Source organism: Trachypithecus francoisi, unplaced genomic scaffold (genome assembly GCF_009764315.1).
Source record: "Trachypithecus francoisi isolate TF-2019V2 unplaced genomic scaffold, Tfra_2.0 Lachesis_group17, whole genome shotgun sequence".
NCBI classification, from domain to species: Eukaryota; Metazoa; Chordata; class Mammalia; order Primates; family Cercopithecidae; genus Trachypithecus; species Trachypithecus francoisi.
In genome coordinates this window covers 75,036,002-75,055,506 of record NW_022681462.1, presented here as the reverse complement: position 1 = coordinate 75,055,506, position 19,505 = coordinate 75,036,002, and the positions used below count along the sequence as shown (strand labels likewise).

Genomic DNA, 19,505 nt, shown 5'->3' with positions numbered 1-19,505 from the left:
ATTTCTTTATTGATTGATTGATTGATTGAGTTGGAGTCTCACTCTGTTGCACAGGCTGGAGTGCAGTGGCACAATCTTGGCTCACTGCAACCTCCACCTCCCAGCTTCAAGTGATTCTCCTGCCTCAGCCTCTCAAGTAGCTGGGATTACAGGCACATGCCACCACTCTCGGCTAATGTTTTTATTTTTAGTGGAAATGGGGTTTCACGGTGTTGGCCAGGCTGGTCTCGAACTCCTGACCTCAAGTGGTCTGCCTACCTCGTCCTCCCATAGTGCTGGGATTACAGGCATGAGCTACCGTGCCTGGCTTCCAAAAATGTTTCTGGAAGTCCATGATTACCTGTTTCTATTTTTTCAGTTAGGATGATCTGTGTATAAAACATGTGTCAGGCGTGAGATATGGTACAGAATATATATTCTGCAAAGATGCTTGAAAATATTTTTGCCTTTTGCAATAGTTTTGTTCATGAGTTTTGAATTCATTGTGCAGTGATAATTCATGTCATCTTTGACAGGAAGTAGTATTTCATGTTATCTTTTATTTTCTTATAAAAATTCAGGCCAGGTGCGGTGGCTCATGCCTGTAATCCTAGCATTTTGGGAGGCTGAGGCGGGTGGATCACCTGAGGTCAGGAGTTTGAGACCAGCCTGGCCAACATGATGAAACCCCATCTATACTAAAAATGCAAAAATTAGCCAGGCATGGTGACGGGCACCTGTAATCCCAGCTACTTGGGAGGCTGAGGCAGGAGAATCGCTTGAGCGTGGGAGGTGGAGGTTGTAGTGAGTTGAGATCACACCACTGCACTCCAGCCTGGGTGACAAGAGCAAGACTCAGTCTCAAAAGAAGGAAAAAAAAAATCATAAATTGCAAGGTATAGTGCAGGAGTTGCTTGAAGTGTAACTTTAGGCCCATATTTATATCATAAAGTGAGAGAAAGGCAAAATTTTCTTTAAAACTCATCATTGAATGTGCGTGGTGAAGATAACCTAAAAGTGTTGGTTCCTGCACTCCATTATGTGATAATGATGGAGGCTTCGTTCTGTGGTTTCCCTCCTGTCTTTTGGTTATGGTTTAAACCCCTCATGAGAAGACTAGATGAGATACATTTATTATTATTCCTCTGCTATGTCTTGAATATTAAAAATATATCGTGTGTATATATGCATGTGAAATACTTGGGGGTAATAGAACTAATTGTCACTGCTTTAGACACCTGGGAAACACTTTTAGGTACTAAATCAGTGGTAGGATTGTCACCTTTCTTCTAGGAGAAGGAGGGAAGATTGTAGACCTGAATGGAAGGCAGCATGTGGGAATGGAAAGAGCATCCTTGTGGAGTTGTGAGACCTTGATTAGAGCTGTGAGCCCAGCACTCGGTAGGAGGGAAGCAGCTTCCTTATCTGCAAAGTAGAGATAAGACGTGGGGCTCATGAGACTTTGTTAAGATTAATCAAGATAATTGTGAGCCCTGCTTTGCAAATATTATAGAACTATGCAAATATTAGCTTAGAGAATATTTATCAAGATAGAGTCAAACTTAAGCAACCATCTACTATGACTGTTTTTATATCATGTGCGTTCAGTAAGATAGGGACAGCATCGATCCCACAAACACAGCCCTCATTGGCCTGTGGACACCGGAAATGCGACTACAGGGGACCTAACGTGGCTTTTCATTCCCCAGTTTTGGAAATGCTTTTGGGAGAAGGAACACCATCAATTTAAATGTAGCTTAAAAGTAAAGACAATGTTTATGCTGAAGGTAGGTTTTGACAAAGATAGTGGGGCTGAAGATAAACTTTATACACTTCACAGCTTTGCACTGAACTGCTTTTGGAGAGGGAGGACAAATTTGGTGCCATTTGCATTGTTTAGTCATTCCAGCTTAGGTTGGTCAGGGAGAAAGGAAAAAGCAGATCTTTTAAAAATTGTGTGCCCAATACCTTCCTCCCTGTTTCCAAGTTGGAACACAGATGAAAGAAAGCAAGAAAATGAGGCATAACAAACTTGTTATTCTTGTACAATATTAGGTGATTGCTAACAAGAAAAGATGAAAAGATATTATTGACTTGTAAGCCTAGAGTATACAATTGAAATGAATTGGCTGATTGATGGAATTACCCAAATAATTAAAACTCAACGGAATACTTTTGTCTTATCTGCATACATCTCTGACTTTTGGTCTAAAAGATCCAGACAGTGATCTCAATTCTTAATTCATTTTGCATGCGTACTCACTCATACACAGCTTCAAAATAAGACTTATTTTTTGGAAAGCATTCTCAGTATATATGTATTGGTCTTCCTGTTCATGAGGAATGTTGCTGGATGCCAAAGGCTGCCCAATTAATTTGTGCAATTAGGGTGAACCAGGCATTTAAAAAATACATTACTGACAAATAATCAATAGTGTCTAGGTGTATCCTACAATCCTACAAAGGAGTTTGAAAACATTTGTGCTTTTTTGCTGTGGTTGGTTTGCAAATGTAGCTATAATCAGGAGTTATAGGTAGATTTTGAATGGCAGAAAATCAAAAACAAAAACAAAACCGTGGATAAATGCTCACTATTGTTTGCTCAGTGGAGTTCTCTTATTAGTTGCAAATGTCAACCACTGAGACTTTTAATGCAACAGTTACCAATAAACATCTATGTGTATATATTGCTATGAGAGGTCATATACAAAATAAATTTGACAGAGTCAGCCCTTGTTTCTGTGGCACATTCTAATAATTAGGTAGTAAACATGGGATTGAAAACTCAAGATGAACTGTGATCAATGTGTTTAAATTCAGGAAAGCTTTGTGGAGTAGAATTTCAGAACTGTTTGGATGGTAGAGGAAAATGGATGATTGATGAGGAAACCAAGCTCACAGAGCAGAAAGGGAGAGTAATTAAACAGAGGAAAGAGAACGGTACAAGAAATGGGCAAGGAAGAGTTGTCAGAAGAGATCAGAGAAGTAAAATAGCTTGGGATTCTTGGCAGGCTCTTGCGCAGATATTAAGCCTCTTAAATCTGAGGCATAGTGCAGTATAAATGACTTGCTGGCAAGGTCAGCGTGTCAGGAAGCCCCTTTGACCAAATGGTCAACTCAGCATCATTAATAGTGGGACAGTCTGACCTATGTGCCTCCTGCTGTGAGACAGTATAGAGTTTGCAGAATTACGCATGAAGCGTTCTTGCCAAATATATCTAACCTGAATCTAATCAAACCCTTAGACTTAACCACAAGTTTATAGGGAATATCAAGGGTAAAGAAACAAGTTAAAAACATCACACTCAGACAGAAAAAACAATCAGACATTTACAATGTAGGGCATTATTGCCTGGTTTCTTAAAAAAAAAAAAAAAACAACAACAGTGTAAAAGAAAGTGAGGTGATGTTTGTGGAAAGAGACTACAGAGACACAAAAAATAAGTGTAATATATTCATCTTAATTAAATCTTGATAAAAAAAAACAAAAGCCAGATCTAAGAGATTTTGGGAATAGTTGGTGAAATTTGAACGTGAGCTCTGTCTTAGTCCATTTTGTGTTGCTGTAACAGAATGCCACAGACTGGGTAATCTATAAAGAAAAGACATTTATTTCTCACTGTTTTAGAGGCTGTGAAGTTCAATATCAAAGTGCCAGCATGTGACCAGGGCCTCCTTACTAAGTCATCCCATAGCGGAAGGACAAGAGAACACGAGAGAGCAAAGCGGAGCTGAACTTGCTTTTGTAACAAGCCCACTCTGGTGATAACTAACCTACTCCCAAGATAATGCCATGAATGCATTCATGAGGGAAGACCCTCTTATTAGGTCCCGTACTCCTAACACTGTTGCTTTCAGGGGATTAAGTTTCTAACACATGAACTGTGGGGGACACATTCAAACCATGGGAAATGTCATTAGATGATATTTTGGCATTATTAGTTTTCTTATGTGTGATAATAGTATTGCAATTATGTAGGAAAATGTCTTTATTCTTTTTCGTTTGTTTGTTTTGAGACAGAGTCTCACTCTGTGGCCCACACTGGAATGCCGTGGTGTGATCTCAGCTCACGGCAACCTCCGCCTCCCTGGTTCAAGGGATTCTCCTGCCTCAGCCTCCTGAGTAGCTGAAGTTACAGGCATGCACCACCACACCCAGCTAATTTTTGTATTTTTAGTAGAGACGGGGTTTCACTGTGTTGCCCAGGCTGATCTTGAACTCCTGACCTCAGGTGATCCACCTGCCTCGGCCTCCCAAAGTGCTAGAATTACAGGAATGAGCCACTGCACCCAGCAGGAAAATGTCCTTATTCTTAATAGATGAATGCTGAAAGTTTTAGGGGTGAAATTCCATGATGTTCATACTTCACAGGCACACTTTGTTTTATTGCACCTCACTTCAGCTCTTTGTGTCTTTTACAAATTGAATGAAGGTTATGGCAACCCTGCTTATTGGCAAGGAAGTTTTTCTGAGAGCAGGTTCTCACTTTGTGTCTCTGGCACATGTTGGTAATTTTTGCAATATTTCAAGACCTTTTCATTGTTATATCTGTTACACAGATGTGTGATAAATGATTTTTGTTACTATTGTAATTGTTTCGGGGCATCACAAAGCACACCCATATAAGATGGCAAACTTAATTGATAAATGTGTATTCTCTGACTGCTCTACCAATTGGCCATTCCCCCATCTCTCTCCCTCTCTTCAGGCATCCCTATTGGCTGAAACATAACAATATTGAAATTAGGCTAATTAATAATACTACAATGGCCTTTAAGTGTTCAAGTGGAAGAGTCACACATCTCTCACTTTATTTATCTATCTATCTATCTATCTATCTATCTATCTATTTTTTGAGACAGAATCTTGCTCTGTCGCCCAGGCTGGAGTGCAGTGGCACAATCTCAGCTCACTGCAAGCTCTGCCTCCTGGGTTCATGCCATTCTCCTGCCTCAGCCTCCTGAGTAGCTAGCAAAACAGGTGCCTGCCACCATGCCTGGCTAATTTTTGTATTTTTAGTAGAGATGGAGTTTCACCATGTTAGCCAGGATGGTCTTGATCTCCTGACCTCGTGATACACCCTCCTCGGCCTCCCAAAGTGCTGGGACTACAGGCCTGAGCCACCGAGCCTGGCCACATCTCTGATTTTAAATCAGAGGCTAAAAATGATTAACCTTAGTGAGGAGGGCATGTTGAAAGCCAAAATAAGCCAAAAGCTAGGCCTTCGCCTCAGTTAGCCAAAATGTGAATTCAAAGGAAAAGTTCTTGAAGGAAATTAAAAGTGCTACTCCAGAGAGTACATGAATGATAAGAAAGTAAAACCACCATGTTGCTAATACGGAGAATGTTTGAGAGAGTTCTAGAACCACCAACATTCCCTTCAGCCGAAGCTTAATCCAGAGCAAGGTCCTAACTCTCTTCCATTCTCTGAAGACTTGGAGAGGTGAGGAAGTTGCAGAAGAAGAATCTGAAACTAGTAATGGTTGGTTCATGAGGTTTAAAGAAAGAAGCTATCTGCATACCGCAAAAGTACAAGGTGAAGCAGCAAGTGCTGATGCAGAAGCTGCAGCAAGTTGTCCAGAAGGTCATTGATAAAGGTGGCTATACTGCACAGCCTTATACTGGAAGAAGATGCCATCTAGGACTTTCATAGCTAGAGAGAAAGTCATTGCTTGGCTTCAGAGGACAGGCTGGCTGTCTCCTTAGGGGCTAATGCAGCTAGTGACTTTAAGTTGCAGCCAATGCTCATAGGCTGTTCTGAAAATTCTAGGGCCCTTAAGAACTATGCTAAATCTACTCTGCCTGTGCTGTATAAAGGGAACAGCAAAGCCTGGATGACAGCACATGTGTTTGCAGCATGGTTTACTAAAGATTTTAAGACCACTGTTGAGACCTGCTGCTTGGAAAAAAAGATTCCTTTCAAAATATTACTGCTCATTGACAATGTACCTGGCCACTCAAGAGCTCTGATGGAGATGTACAAAAAGATGAATGTTGTTTTCATGCCTGCAACCACAGCACCCATTCTGTAGCCCATAGATCAAGGAGTCATTTTGACTTTTAAGTCTTATTATTTAAGAAATATATTTTTTAAGGCTATCACTGCCATAAATCATGATTCCTCTGGTGGATCTGGGCAAAATAAATAAAAAGGTTTCTGGAAAGTGTTTGCCATTCTAGATGCCATTAGGAACATTCATGATACATATGAGGAGGTCAAAATATCAGCAATAAAGATATTTAATTAAATTAGATACTGCAAAAAGTCAAAGTCAACCCTTATAAATGACTTTGAGGGATACAGGATTTCAGTGGAGGAAATCACTACAGATGTGGTGGAAATAGCAAGAGAACTCAAGTTAGAAGTGGATCCCGAAGATATGACCAAACTGCTGCAATCTCATGTTCAAACTTGAATGGATGAGGAACTGTTGCTTACGAATGAGCAAAAAAAAATGGTTTTGTGAGATGAAATCGACTCCTGGTGTAGATGCTGTAAACATTGTGAAATGACAACAATGGATTTAGAATACGCTATAAATTTAATTGATAAAGCATTAGTGGGGTTTAAGAGGACTGACTCATTTTGAAAGTTCTAGCATGGGTCAAATGCTATCAAACAGTATCACTTGCTACAGAGAAATATTTAGTAAAAGGAAGAGTCAGGCAAAGCTGCAGACTTCACTGTTGTCTATTTTAAGAAATTGCCACAGCCACCGCAACCCTCAGGAACCCCCATCCTGATTGGTTGACAGTCATCAACATCAAGGTAAGACCCTCCACTGGCAAGAAGGTTATGACTCGCAGAAGGCTCAGATGGTTGTTAGCATTTTTAAAGCAATAAAGTGTTTTAAAATTAAGGTGTGTACTTTAAGACATAGCGCAATTGCAAACTTAATAGATGACAGTATAGTGAAAACATGACTTTTATTTGCACTGGGAAACCAACAAATTCATGTGACTGAGTTTATTGTGATAGTCACTTCATTGCAGTGGTCAGGAACCGAACCCGCGACATATCTGAGGTATTGCCTGTAATTTCAGATGTATTTTACACACAGGTAGCACAAACTTGATTCTTGAGCGGTTCATTTGCAGATAGGTGTTCATTGTGTTATCCTTTGAATATCTCAGTGTATTTGAAAATTTTTTAGAAAGAAGGGGGAAAATGTTAAAATTTCCTAGACTTAGAATAGTATATTTTAAAGCTGAATTTAAAAGCTTTCACTGTAATACATTTAGAGACTTTTTAGAAACAAACTTAAAGTTTTTAACTGTTTAACAGAGGTGTTGGGTAGGTATGAGGTGACCTGAGGCCAAGGAAGAGAAATTGACCTTGTGAAATGACCAAGGGCCAATCTAAGAAGTCAAGTTGAAAATAAAGGAGATGACTATAGGGGATTTTGTGAAGAATCAAGCATCAGGATTGCGTTTACAGGCTGTTGTAAAGACAAAGATCATGAAGAAAGGGACTATTCTGAATTTTCTTGCTTCACAAATCAGCTAAATAAATGCTCACTAGAATTACCTGACCCTTAGCAGGGACGATTGTGAGGAGATGAGCAATAACATCTTTGTTACAAGCAGCCTCATCCTTGATTAATATTAGGAAGGGTGTACTCTTAATTATCAGTCAGGAAGTCCAGGCTGTTTTAGAGATGGAATGATAGAGAATTAATGGAGAAAATTCAGTGATCAGTGAATAGATTTGCTGATGATAGTTAAATTCATGACCACAGAGGACATTTCTTTGGATTGCATTATAATGAGAAAAGAGCAGGAATAATGGAGTTAAAGGTTTCTATAGTGTTTTCTCACCTTGACGGAGAATGCCAACCTATAGGGAAAAAAAAAAACATTTCTATTGTTTTGTTTTTGTAAAAAGTTACGTTTAGTATTTCAGAGTTCTAAAAATATGTTTAACAATCAAATAAATCATTGATTTTTATGTGAATCAGGCTGTCTATACAGTCAGTCTCTATAGGCATCACTAAATCTCCTATATTCAAAGAACAGAAATTAGTCTAATAGAACTATATAGGGTGACAGACAGGAATGGTTTTCTTGAATATAAATCAAGTATGAAGTAGTTGGCAGGTCCTAATTTTGGCAGAGTTAATTTTCTTTGCTACCTGGAGTAAATTGTGGTAGTCTACATATATTTGGAAACATTTGCAAGAGTTTGCTCACTGACTGTTAGAATTATAACTCCAGTGGTTACAATTACCAGCCACTCCAGGGTAATCTCATGTTTTCACAGGCTTAAAACCCGAACATTTCCATGGTAGTTATCATCTCTGAGGAGAGGCCAAGTTTCAGAAAATACCCCTCCAATCTATCTTTGCATCATAGGAACATTAAATATATTTATCTTTTTTACATAAAAATCAGTTGTATAAGGGTATCCTTTGTTTTTAAATTGGTTCTCTTAACAGTGACCTAAATTCAAAGCTTATTTTGCATCTGACTTTTTGATTGCTTCAAACATGTTTTATTGATTGCCCAATTGCTGGACACAAACGCTTAGTGACCTAGTTATGCCAGATGGTATGAAAAGGCCTTGTATGGGAAGCATTTAGAATCGCAATGTAGAGTTCGGGGTCCAGCTAACATGCTGAACCTGCCCATTGCCTGGCTGCACAAGCCTGTGCTCTTTGTTGAACCCAGGAACCTGCTGCGTAACCAGACAGAGGCATTATAGGGGGAGACAGAAAATTCAGGTGCTTCAAGATTTCCTATTTCAAAATGCTGAAAGAGCAGAAAATTTCACGTGTAAATACCTGAGTTAATTGATTTATACAGAATATGTTTTAAGTACAGCACTCTAACACAGGTAAAGATGATCAGATAACACATGAACCCACTTTTATAGTTTGCAACTATAAAACTCTTAGAAAAGATTTTAAAAGCCATAAAAAACAAACTTTAAGATTAAGATCTTTAATACATATTCTACAGAAGAAAATAAACTTTATGTGGATTAGGAAGAAAGGAAAGGACTGGTAGTTGATGTGGAATCCTGATATCATTGGAAAAACTCTTTTTTTATTTCCTTTAATTATTGGTCATATAAATAATAAGCGCTAGGGCAAAATTGGGTTAAAGTGACACAAGAACTGTTTGGGATTCTATTAGAGATGCCAGAAGTTGTTCCAGCAGTTCTCTTTGGACAGGAAAAATGGAAACAGAATGGGCCATTGGAGAAAAAGATTATTTAATTGAAGATAGGTCTCTTTTGGCAGATGCGTTCAGTAACATCCTAAGCTCTAAAGCTTAGCACTGGAACACACACATACACACACACACACACACACCCCATTCTAAAGGGCCAAATGGATATACTTAGCTTTTGTTTTAAAAAACTTAAAAAAATAAGCTTAATGGAGAAATTAACAGGAAAATATGAGCTCATTGAGGTGGAAAGTATCCTAATTGCATGGCTGAAATTACTTTTTTTTTTTTTTAAGAGTTTCAATACTTTTGTCACAGGACTTTGAATAAAGAAAAATATTTCTTGGTTTCCACTGGACAAAAGCCAACAAGAAGCTGGGGAAATAGATGTGATGCCTGCCAACTCCACATGGGAGAAAAAAGATGGGTAGATGTTGGGTAGATGCAGATGAGATAGGCACTTTGGAAATCTTTTCTCAGAGGTGAGAAATGGTGTTCATTTAGGGGAGCTGAGACATTGAGTTCTGCTCAGAAACCCGCTCTTGAATTTCCACAGTATCTCTTCTGTCCTGACAACCCGAATATTACTGGGATGAAGCCTAAATCTATGATTTAAAAAAAAAACAAAAACCTAGTTTGATCCTGGCAGAGTAATGCCAGAATTATTGTAACACTTTTCACACTGGTTATTCTCTAAACTGAGTCCATAAACTATGTAAATATATTAGAAGTCTAAAGAAAAAAAATGGTTATAAAGCATCTTACTTATGCAATCTCCTTTGTGTGGAAGGGGAGCTGAGCCAGGCTGGGTCAGCATAGGGCAGAGGTGAATTGTGGCTCTTTCTTCCACCCCATTGCCTGAGGCCACACGCCCTTATGGATAGGGCCCTCCCAGGTGATCTTGGACCAGTGCAGTGGCCTGCCTTCTTTTGGAGGAGCTGCTGGGCAGTGGCTGGGGAAGGTGAGGCTGAGGCTACTAGACATCTGTCTTTTGGCTGAGCAGAGAGCTCAGTTGGAGTGTGTGCTGATTGCATTTACTGAAGTTTGGCTTTCTTGAGGTGGAATAAGTCATTAACACCTGGCACTTCCTATGCCATCTGGGCTTTTCTTCAGTGTCCCACTCAAGTACTCCTTTGGCATAATCTAAGAAATATTTAATTGAGTGTTAGTGAATCTGGTTGTCTCTTGTGCCTCTAAAATGGCTGCTCTCTGTAGCCATCCGTGCCAAACCTTACCTGCGTCAACAGCTGAAGATATCACCGAAGGTGTCCTACACATCTCAGTGATAGGTGCTGGAACTCTTAAGTGTTTGCTGGTCTTGTTCCAGCAACCTCTGCCAGATTGACTTTCATGCAGGGGCCCTCTAGCCTGGAGTTAAGAAAGATCAGTAAAGACAGGGGTAAGATCCAAAGAGGAAAAACACCGCATGTGAGAGAGAACATGTCTGCATGTCACTGGGCTCCTGCCAGTGGAGAGGAGAACTGCTCATTTTACTTGGATTGAGAATGTAGGGCTGGGACATTAGGATAATCAAAATATAGATTCTTAGAACTTCAGAGAATGGGTTGTGACCCAGACGTTATCCTTCGTGCGGCCCAGTATCCAGTCTTTACCCAGGCAGATGTCTTCTGGGAACCAAAGAGGCTGTCAGCTTTAAGTGTCCACCTGCCCTGACCTGTTTAAGAGAAGCAAGCCTGTGTTTCTTCATTGGTTCTCTCTAAGCCCCTCCTCTCAGACTTTTTCTTTTCATTTTATTGGCAATGAAAATGCCTGACCTGTTTAAGAGAAGCAAATCTGTGTTTCTTCATTGGTTCTCCCTAAGCCCCTCCTCTCAAAGACTTTTATTTTTTTTTTTTCATTTTATGGGCCATAAAAATGCCTTTATCATGACATGGAATATCAAATTACCATATTTTATATCTCTAGGGCTCACTAAAATAATATACCTATTAATAATTAGACTCCTGTTTCTACATAGGATTAAGCATTGAAAATAATAATTATGGAGCAGCTCAGAGTAGAAGCATGCTGAGCTACTTCTGATATTGGCAAAGTGGTAAGATTTTATGGTCACTGTGTTTGAAGATGACAGTTCTGAGCATGTTGGAAATAGTTTTAAGAGATGATGGCTTGAATTGATGGTTGATTTTGGCTCTATACATTATAAGAGATGGTTTCAGGATTTATGGCTGGTATTTCTAGGCTCTGATGGTCTGATGTGGCTCTGTGCTATCCCTCAGAATTGAGATTTGCTAAAGTCCGCTAAAATCTGCCCCATGAAGTTGTAGCAAGAAAAACAATTTTTTTTTTTTTTGGCCGTATATTGAAGATATTGAAGAGAACAAAGCTCTTTCCTGAACCTTCTCTAAGACAATGATAGTATTGTTTTTTCCTTTCTCATCCTTCCATTTTTTTTCTCCTCTTCTGTCTCCTTTTTTAAATAAAATAATTCATATATAGAATTGAATGTTCCATTTCAACAAGGTCACTTTATGAGACTGTGCATTTACTCTAGTGACACTGCCATTGTGCAGACAGCTTGGACACGTCTGAACAAGACTTGTGACCATTGAATATTTAAAGTATGTCTCTAGCCTTGAAGAAAATTCTAAAATTCAAAATATTTTGAATATTTGTAAATATTTTAAACAAAGAGAGCAATGCCTCCAAGATGACCACTTTGCAGAAGACTGGTGTAGAATGTGCAAGCTGTAACGGAGTTGTTAAAGAATGTGGTCTTAATATTCTGTGACTTCGAGGTAAGCTTCTTTTTTTTCTTTTCCTTTTTCTTTTTTTAAGAGATAAAGTCTCACTCTGTTGCCCAAGCTGGAGTGCAGTGGCAGGATCATAGGATGCTGCAACTTCAAACTCTTGGGCTTAAGTGATCCTCCTGCCTCAGCCTCCCAAGTAGCTAAGTGTACAGGTGTGTGCCACCACATCTGGCCATGGGGCAAGCCTATTTGTAAGATAATACACTTTTATAAAACGAATAGCTGATTTGACCTTCAAAACAATCAGGTGAGACAGGAAAAGCAGATAATTATATCTCCCATTTATTTATGTGAAATTTGAGGCTCATAGATTGGGACTAGCTTGTGTTGGTATTTCCAAGAGGATAGCTTTCTTTCCATTTTAGCAAACTCATCATATCTTGGACCCTCAGTTTCTTCATTTTCCAAATAACTGGATTGGCTAAGGAGACTATCAAGGTGTCTTTGAGCCCGCCAATGCTCTGTGATGATTTCTACATCTTTGCTCTTTTCTGCAATCTTAGACACCACTGGTGCTGACATATGCACAGGCCATATGGACAGATCAATGTCAAGTAGAGTGAATGAATAACTATACTGGTCTCTCAAATCCTACTGACTTGAAAGACTCCTCTCTAGTATCAGTTTCTCTGAAAAGCTTTTTAGTACTTCTTCAACCCACACTTCTCTCTGTTCCTTAAATCTTTATTGCATTTAGAATCTAATCAGACAGTTTTGAATTTAAATATTTTAAAGTTGTTGCTTTTGTACCTCGTTTCTCTTTCTCACCAGCGTGCACTTTTTATAAGGCCAGAATCACTTATGAATTGATCTCAGAACTAGGCACAGATGAATTGTGGGTAAATATATTAGGTTAGTCTAGGTTGTGCTTCAGTAACACATTAGCATAACAAAGTTTACATTTTGTGTGCATTAGACATCTTATAGGTGAGCAGAGGACTCTGCTCTGTATATTTCAGGGACTTGGGTTGATAGTGGTTCCATCATGTTACTGCCATGTTATCCAGAATATATGGCTTCCTTAATTCCTACAACAGAGAACAAGAGGTTCTGCAAAGGACCACACTCATTATCTTTCCCATTGCCCCCTGTTCAGAATGAGTCCCATGGCCATACCTGTTAGTACTATGGATGGAATTATGCCTCCCATCCCCAAATTCATATGTCGAAGCCCCAAACCCCAGTGTGACTGTATTTGGAGACAGAGCCTAAAAGGAGATAACTAAGGTTAAGTGAGATCACAAGGGCAGGGTCCTGATGTGATAGGACCGGTGAGCTTGACCTCTCTGTTGCTTTCCCCACACACTTGCACGAAGAAGAGTCCATGTGAGCACACAGCCAGATGGCAGCCACCCACGAGCTAGGAGGAGGGGCCTCACCAAAAATCCACCATGTTGGTACCATAATCTTGGGTTTCCAGCCCCAGAACTGTGAGGAAATTAAATTTAAAAAATCTATTGTTTAAACCACCCAGTCTACGGTATTTTGTTATGGCAATCCAACAGATAGTTTTGGAGCTGGCAAATGTGGGGAAACAAGTGGCTCTTTGGGGAACAATGGATGTTTCTGCCAGAAGAGTCAGGGCAGTGGGCAAGACAGACATAGTTGCCTGCACCCGGGGATCTAAATGAACCTGTTAGTGTTATTTGTGGCTTTCAGTTTTTCTACATGACTTGCAACCAAACCACAGGTAATTATTAGTTTTGAGTTCTGTGTACTTGGAAGAGACACAGAAAAAACGGAAAGCTTAACCAAATGAGGCATGTATTATAATTTCACGTAGTGCTATGAGGCCTAAAATGTTTCTGGTTCCTTTCATTATCTCTATATAGACTTGAAGCTTAATACAGAAGATTTATCTCAATATGTTTGTAGAAGTAAGTGTTGGAGGCCAGGCATGGTGGCTCATGCCTGTAATCCCAGCACTTTGGGAGGCCAAGGCAGTCAGGAGATCGAGACCATCCTGGCTAACATGGTGAAACCCCGTCTCTACTAAAAATACAAAAAATTAGCCGGGCATGGTGGTGAGCGCCTGTAGTCCCAGGTACTCAGGAGGCTGAGGCAGGAGAATGGCCTGAACCCAGGAGGTGGAGTTTGCAGCGAGTTGAGATCCGGCCACTGCACTCCAGCCTGGGTGACAGAGCAAGACTCCATCTCAAAAAAAAAAAAAGAAAGAAAGAAAGAAAGAAAGAAGATTGGAGGAGATAGGCATTTATGTTCATGATTTTGGGAGGTGTTCAGGTTGCTATGTCGTAATAATCATGCCTGTATACATGTCTTTATTCCCTCTCTCAACAAGAGTCTTTCTTTTTAGACACATTCCTGGTAATCAAACTTAAAATAAATCTGATCTACTCCCCATCTAGTACTAGGGTTTATGATGTGATTTGTGTTGTTTTGCCCCAAGGAAAGGGTAACAGGAATTATGGTGTCAGAATAGAATCATGACAATACTGTACTTAAATTTTCTTTTTGCAACTGAAGAGCAAAACACACATATCACAGCCTGGAAGAAGACTTGACTGTTGAAATGTTCAAATCATTGTAGAGGTGGATCAAATAGGCAGCTCCGATTTTATCTTTTCTTTAGAAAAGATGTCAAGTAGAATCATAAGTTTCATGCTGAAGAGGTTTTTCTTTTTTTCTTTCATATGTTACTTTAAAAACCATTTTTGCCTTAGTGTAACTTTAAAAATACCGTTTCATAAACTGAAGTAGTTGTCTGGAATTTCTTGAAGCCCATGGTTTGGCTTCAGCAGGTTTTAAACAAATACACTGTCAGAAATCGATGTGGATACATTTCCAGCAGTTAATGCTCTAATCACAGTAGATACTTTGTAAAATCAATAGCCTGAAATATCAGAGGATTATAGTTGTATCACGTCCCCCAAATGCCTAACGTTGTTTTAATTACTCTAATAAAAGAAAGCTGAGTGGACTTAAAAAAAAAGAAAGAAAAAATCTTTGCCTATAAAGAATGTTCTGCTCAAGCCAAAGCAAATTTTTTTACAAGTTCTCTTAGAAAATCTGGAAGTATTTATGCATTTTCCTCTTCTTATGAGACAATGCCTGTTACCCAGCCAGTTCTGCATCGTACACTGCTCTTTGTGACAACGACCCTCAGAACAAGTTGATCAAATATGTTGCTCTAGTTGCATTAGCGATAGGGGTTAGAGATTTAGAACTTTTTACATTTCGATGCATAGAAATAAGCATATTTAATGATCTAGTGCTGGGATACTAAAGAGTGTTCATGAGGCTTTCTAGTTTAATTTGGAGTCATAGTTGATTCAGGGGCTAGAAGAACACCATTTTGCTCAGAACATTGTCAGGAGTCACTTTTCCAGAGTGGAGATGCGTTTATATCATAGTGAAAAGACAGTTTAACAGGAGCAAAGAAGAGGAAAGACCAAGTTTTGATTATTCCAACCTGTTACATACAGTCAGTACTTTTCCTGTAGGGCACTTGATTCTGATTCTTATGAAAAGAAGTTCAAGATTTCAAAAAAAAAAAAGGATTAACATTCCTTACCCAGATTCATAGTATTGATGGTGTAGCTTTCGTTTACTAGAATACCCCAAGGCTTTGTGGCAGAATGTTAGAGTAATGTGCTTCTGAATGTGGATGGAGGTGAGGATGGCACCTGCATGGGTGGAATAATTTATGGGACATACCTGTGCAGTGTGGGTTGATGGATTATAATGTGACTTTATAATGGTCACAGCCCAGTACACCCAAGGTCTGCATTTCCATGACCATCTGGAATCATTTCTGAGATCTTGCCTATTGATAATTACATCATTCATTATAGCTACCCAATATAATCTAGAATCGAGCCATTTAAGAGCCGTAACTGTTCTCAGGAAGGTTAGAGCTGCCCTTTGTGTGTACAGGTTAGTAGGAAAGGGCTGCCGTGAGGTAGGGTAAGGAAAAGGCAGCCCGTTATTACGGTTATCCTTGATTAGGTTGACCCAGGTCAGGGTATGAGGATACAACCAGGCAGGCTGTGGCAGCATGGAATCTAATATATCAACCTGGCAGGCAGGGGGCACCTGAGGAACACTGACTGTCATAGGATTGCCCTGCCACAGGCAACCTTGCCACCATAGCTCCTTGGCTGCCCTCAGCCCTGCCCTGGAGCTTTCATAAAGTCGTAGAACTTGGGCACTTAAATGAGTATTAGCAAATAGTCTGTCCTTACAATTTTATGGGTGATGCAGCTAACATCCAGAGAGGTAAATCAGTTTGCAGTTGAGTCTGTGGGAGGTGGGGAGTAAGACTGAAGCTTTTTAGTGTCTAGTCCAGTCTTTCTACTTTTTGTTTTTTGTTTTTTTTGAAGCAGAGTCTTGCTCTGTCTCCCAGGCTGGAGTGCAGTGGCACAATCTTGGCTAACTGCAAGCTCCACCTCCCAGGTTCAAGCAATTCTCCTGCCTTAGCCTCCCAAGTAGCTGGGACTACAGGTGCCTGCCACCAAGCTTGGCTATTTTTTGTGTGTTTTTAGTAGAGACTGGGTTTAACCACATTGGCCAGGCTGGTTTCAAACTCTTGACCTCAAGTGACCCATCTGCCTTGGACTCCCAAAGTGCTGGGATTACAGGTGTGAGCCACCGTGCCCGGCCAGTCTTTCTACTATTGCATGCTGGCTCTTAGGCCATTTCCTCTAGGGATGGAGGATTTACAAGAAACCATTGCTATCTCAACCTGAAAGGACAGCTATATTCTCTGGGACCTGACTGACTTAGAGAGTCGCATGCTATGTGGTGTTTTGTGATTGGGCCATGGATCCTTGAGGGGAAGGAGCACAGTGAGCTCCACTGTGTTGCTTCATGGTCTTGGTTCTCTGGCACCAAAACATGGCACCATGACAAGTAGGATCGTGATGTCCCCAAAGCGAAATCATCTGCCGCTTGAACGTCAATATTTACAAGTTGAATTATTGGAATTCAGTGATACCATGTTGTACTTCTTGAGCAGAATTAAAATGAAATCCATTTAATGACATGCCCTCCACAGCATTAATTCACTGAGTATTTCTTTACTAGCCAGAGCGCTTTTGAGAAAACCTGAATATTTTTAGTAAGATCTTAAGAATATCTTTTTCTTTTATTTCTATATCTAACTTACATGTTTATTTTGTATATCTCTTGTCTGTAGGTTGAATCTGGGACATTGTATATTGAATAACTACTAGATGAATTGCTCTTTTGTTAAATAAGCCCAAGTTTTTAAAGGAGGAGCCTGGGGGAAGAGATCTAATACTGATCGAGAGCCCAGTGGGGCTTGGCCATATGGCTGTCTCACATAGAGTCTGTCTCACATGTGTTGTCTCAGTCCACTCAAGAGCTCCATGAACAATGGATGTCTCGAGTTCCATTTTATAGAGGATGAAATAGGCAGAGAGATGTTGCGAGTTTTGCCTCTAGTCATGGAGGTGGTAATTGGTAAAGTGAGGATGTGAATGTTTTTCTATTTTCAAAAACTGCCCTCTTGCCATTTACCCAGTTATGGGTCATCCTTACACTGCTTTTCACTGAGTTCAAGGGGAATGTGGCTGTGCAGAGAAGTCTGCTTCCTGTTCATAATGTGCTAATGGTGCAAGGCAAGTAGATATCTGGGAGTTTGCTTTGTGTTCAGAAATCTTTTTACTGTGGCTGGACAGCATTTGTTGAGGTAAGAGATTATTCATACTGAACTTAACTCCTTTCTGCTGTTTGTTTGAGAAGAAGTACAGTCAGTGGGCCTCTAATCATCTAATTTCAAATTTTTGTCCTCTCATTATTCCTGATCATGTTTATCTGCAATATAGTTTCTTCCTTTTCCTCCCTGTGAATGATATACTTTATCTTGGTAATTCTTTTTTACATTTCAGGGGAAGTACTAGATATAGAACACTTTACCTTTATGAAAACACTTCTTTCTCTCTCCTTTTCCTCCTCTTCGTCCTCATCAGTCTTTCTGTACTTACCATTGTTTCAAAGATGCTAATTATTTAATTGGAAGCAATACAAACTTTTTTGCTTTGAGGAAAGAAACTATGACGCTTCTTTTCCCCTGTTTCCTGGTTGATTTTTACATCCAACTATACATCTAACCTCAAATTTGGAAAACCCTCCATGGTTTAGCTCCATATCTTCTCTGACTCTGCACACCCACTCTTTGTTCCTTCGTATTGCCGTGCCTTCCCCTGTCTTTACCCTCCTCTGTTGCCACTGGCTCTTCTCCCAGCTGGTGGTTGGTCGTATGCTTAGCTAGAGCCGTTCCATCTCTTTGGAATCTCTCTCCCCAGTAGAGCCATTGAGTCACTTCCTTGTTTCAGTTCTTGCCTAAACACAGTCCTACTTACTCTTGCAAGAGTTACAACAAATCCGACTTCTGTTTTATTTCATGTTTTCCCTCAGTACAATCTCTACGAGTATTTTTTGAAACCTGTATCACTTCAACATTTCGAGTTTTATTTGCCCCTTTGGCTCTGAAAGATTTCTTTATTCAAACTTAAAATATATTTTTTTCTCTAATTTATTTTTCTTTATTTTATTCAAAGGTAAGTGTATTCACAAAATAATGTTTTAAATATAGAATAATATATAGTGAAAATTAAAACCCTTCTCCTAACAGCCACCCTTCAAGTAACCACTGTGAAATATATTATTCAAAACATTTTTATATATGCATCGTCTTTTCTTCAAATTTTTATTTTATTTTATGTTTTTAATTTTTTATTTTTTTATTATACTTTAAGTTCTAGGGTACATGTGCACAACGTGCAGATTTGTTACATATGTATACTTATGCCATGTTGGTGTGCTGCACCCATCAACTCGTCAGCAACTATCAACTCATCATTTACATCAGGTATAACTCCCAATGCCATCCCTCCCTCCTCCCCCCTCCCCATAATAGGCCCCGGTGTGTGATGTTCCCCTTCCAGCGTCCAAGTGATCTCATTGTTCAATACACACCTATGAGTGAGAACATGCGGGGTTTGGTTTTCTGTTATTGCGATAGTTTGCTGAGAATGATGGTTTCCAGCTGCATCCATGTCCCTACAAAGGACACGAACTCATCCTTTTTTATGACTGCATAGTATTCCATGGTGTATATGTGCCACATTTTCTTAATCCAGTCTGTCACTGATGGACATTTGGGTTGATTCCAAGTCTTTGCTATTGTGAATGGTGCTGCAATAAACATACGTATGCATGTGTCTTTATAGCAGCATGATTTATAATCCTTTGGGTATATACCCAGTAATGGGATGCCTGGGTCATATGGAGTTTCTAGTTCTAGATCCTTGAGGAATCGCCATACTGTTTTCCATAATGGTTGAACCGGTTTACAATCCCACCAACAGTGTAAAAGTGTTCCTGTTTCTCCACATCCTCTCCAGCACTTGTTGTTTCCTGACTTTTTAATGATTGCCATTCTAACATGTGTGAGATGGTATCTCATTGTGGTTTTGATTTGCATTTCTCTGATGGCCAGTGATGTATGAGCACTTTTTCATGTGCCTGTTGGCTTTATGCATGTCGTCTTTTGAGAAATGTCTATTCATATCCTTTGCCCACTTTTTGATGGGATTGTT

General features: G+C 39.6%; 1 protein-coding gene across 10 annotated transcripts in view; it reads left to right on the top strand.

Annotated features, from left to right (window-relative positions):
- LTBP1 (latent transforming growth factor beta binding protein 1) overlaps nucleotides 1–19,505 on the top strand; it is a 479,251-nt gene that overhangs the window by 263,324 nt on the left and 196,422 nt on the right. The gene's annotated exons all lie outside the window — the stretch shown is intronic.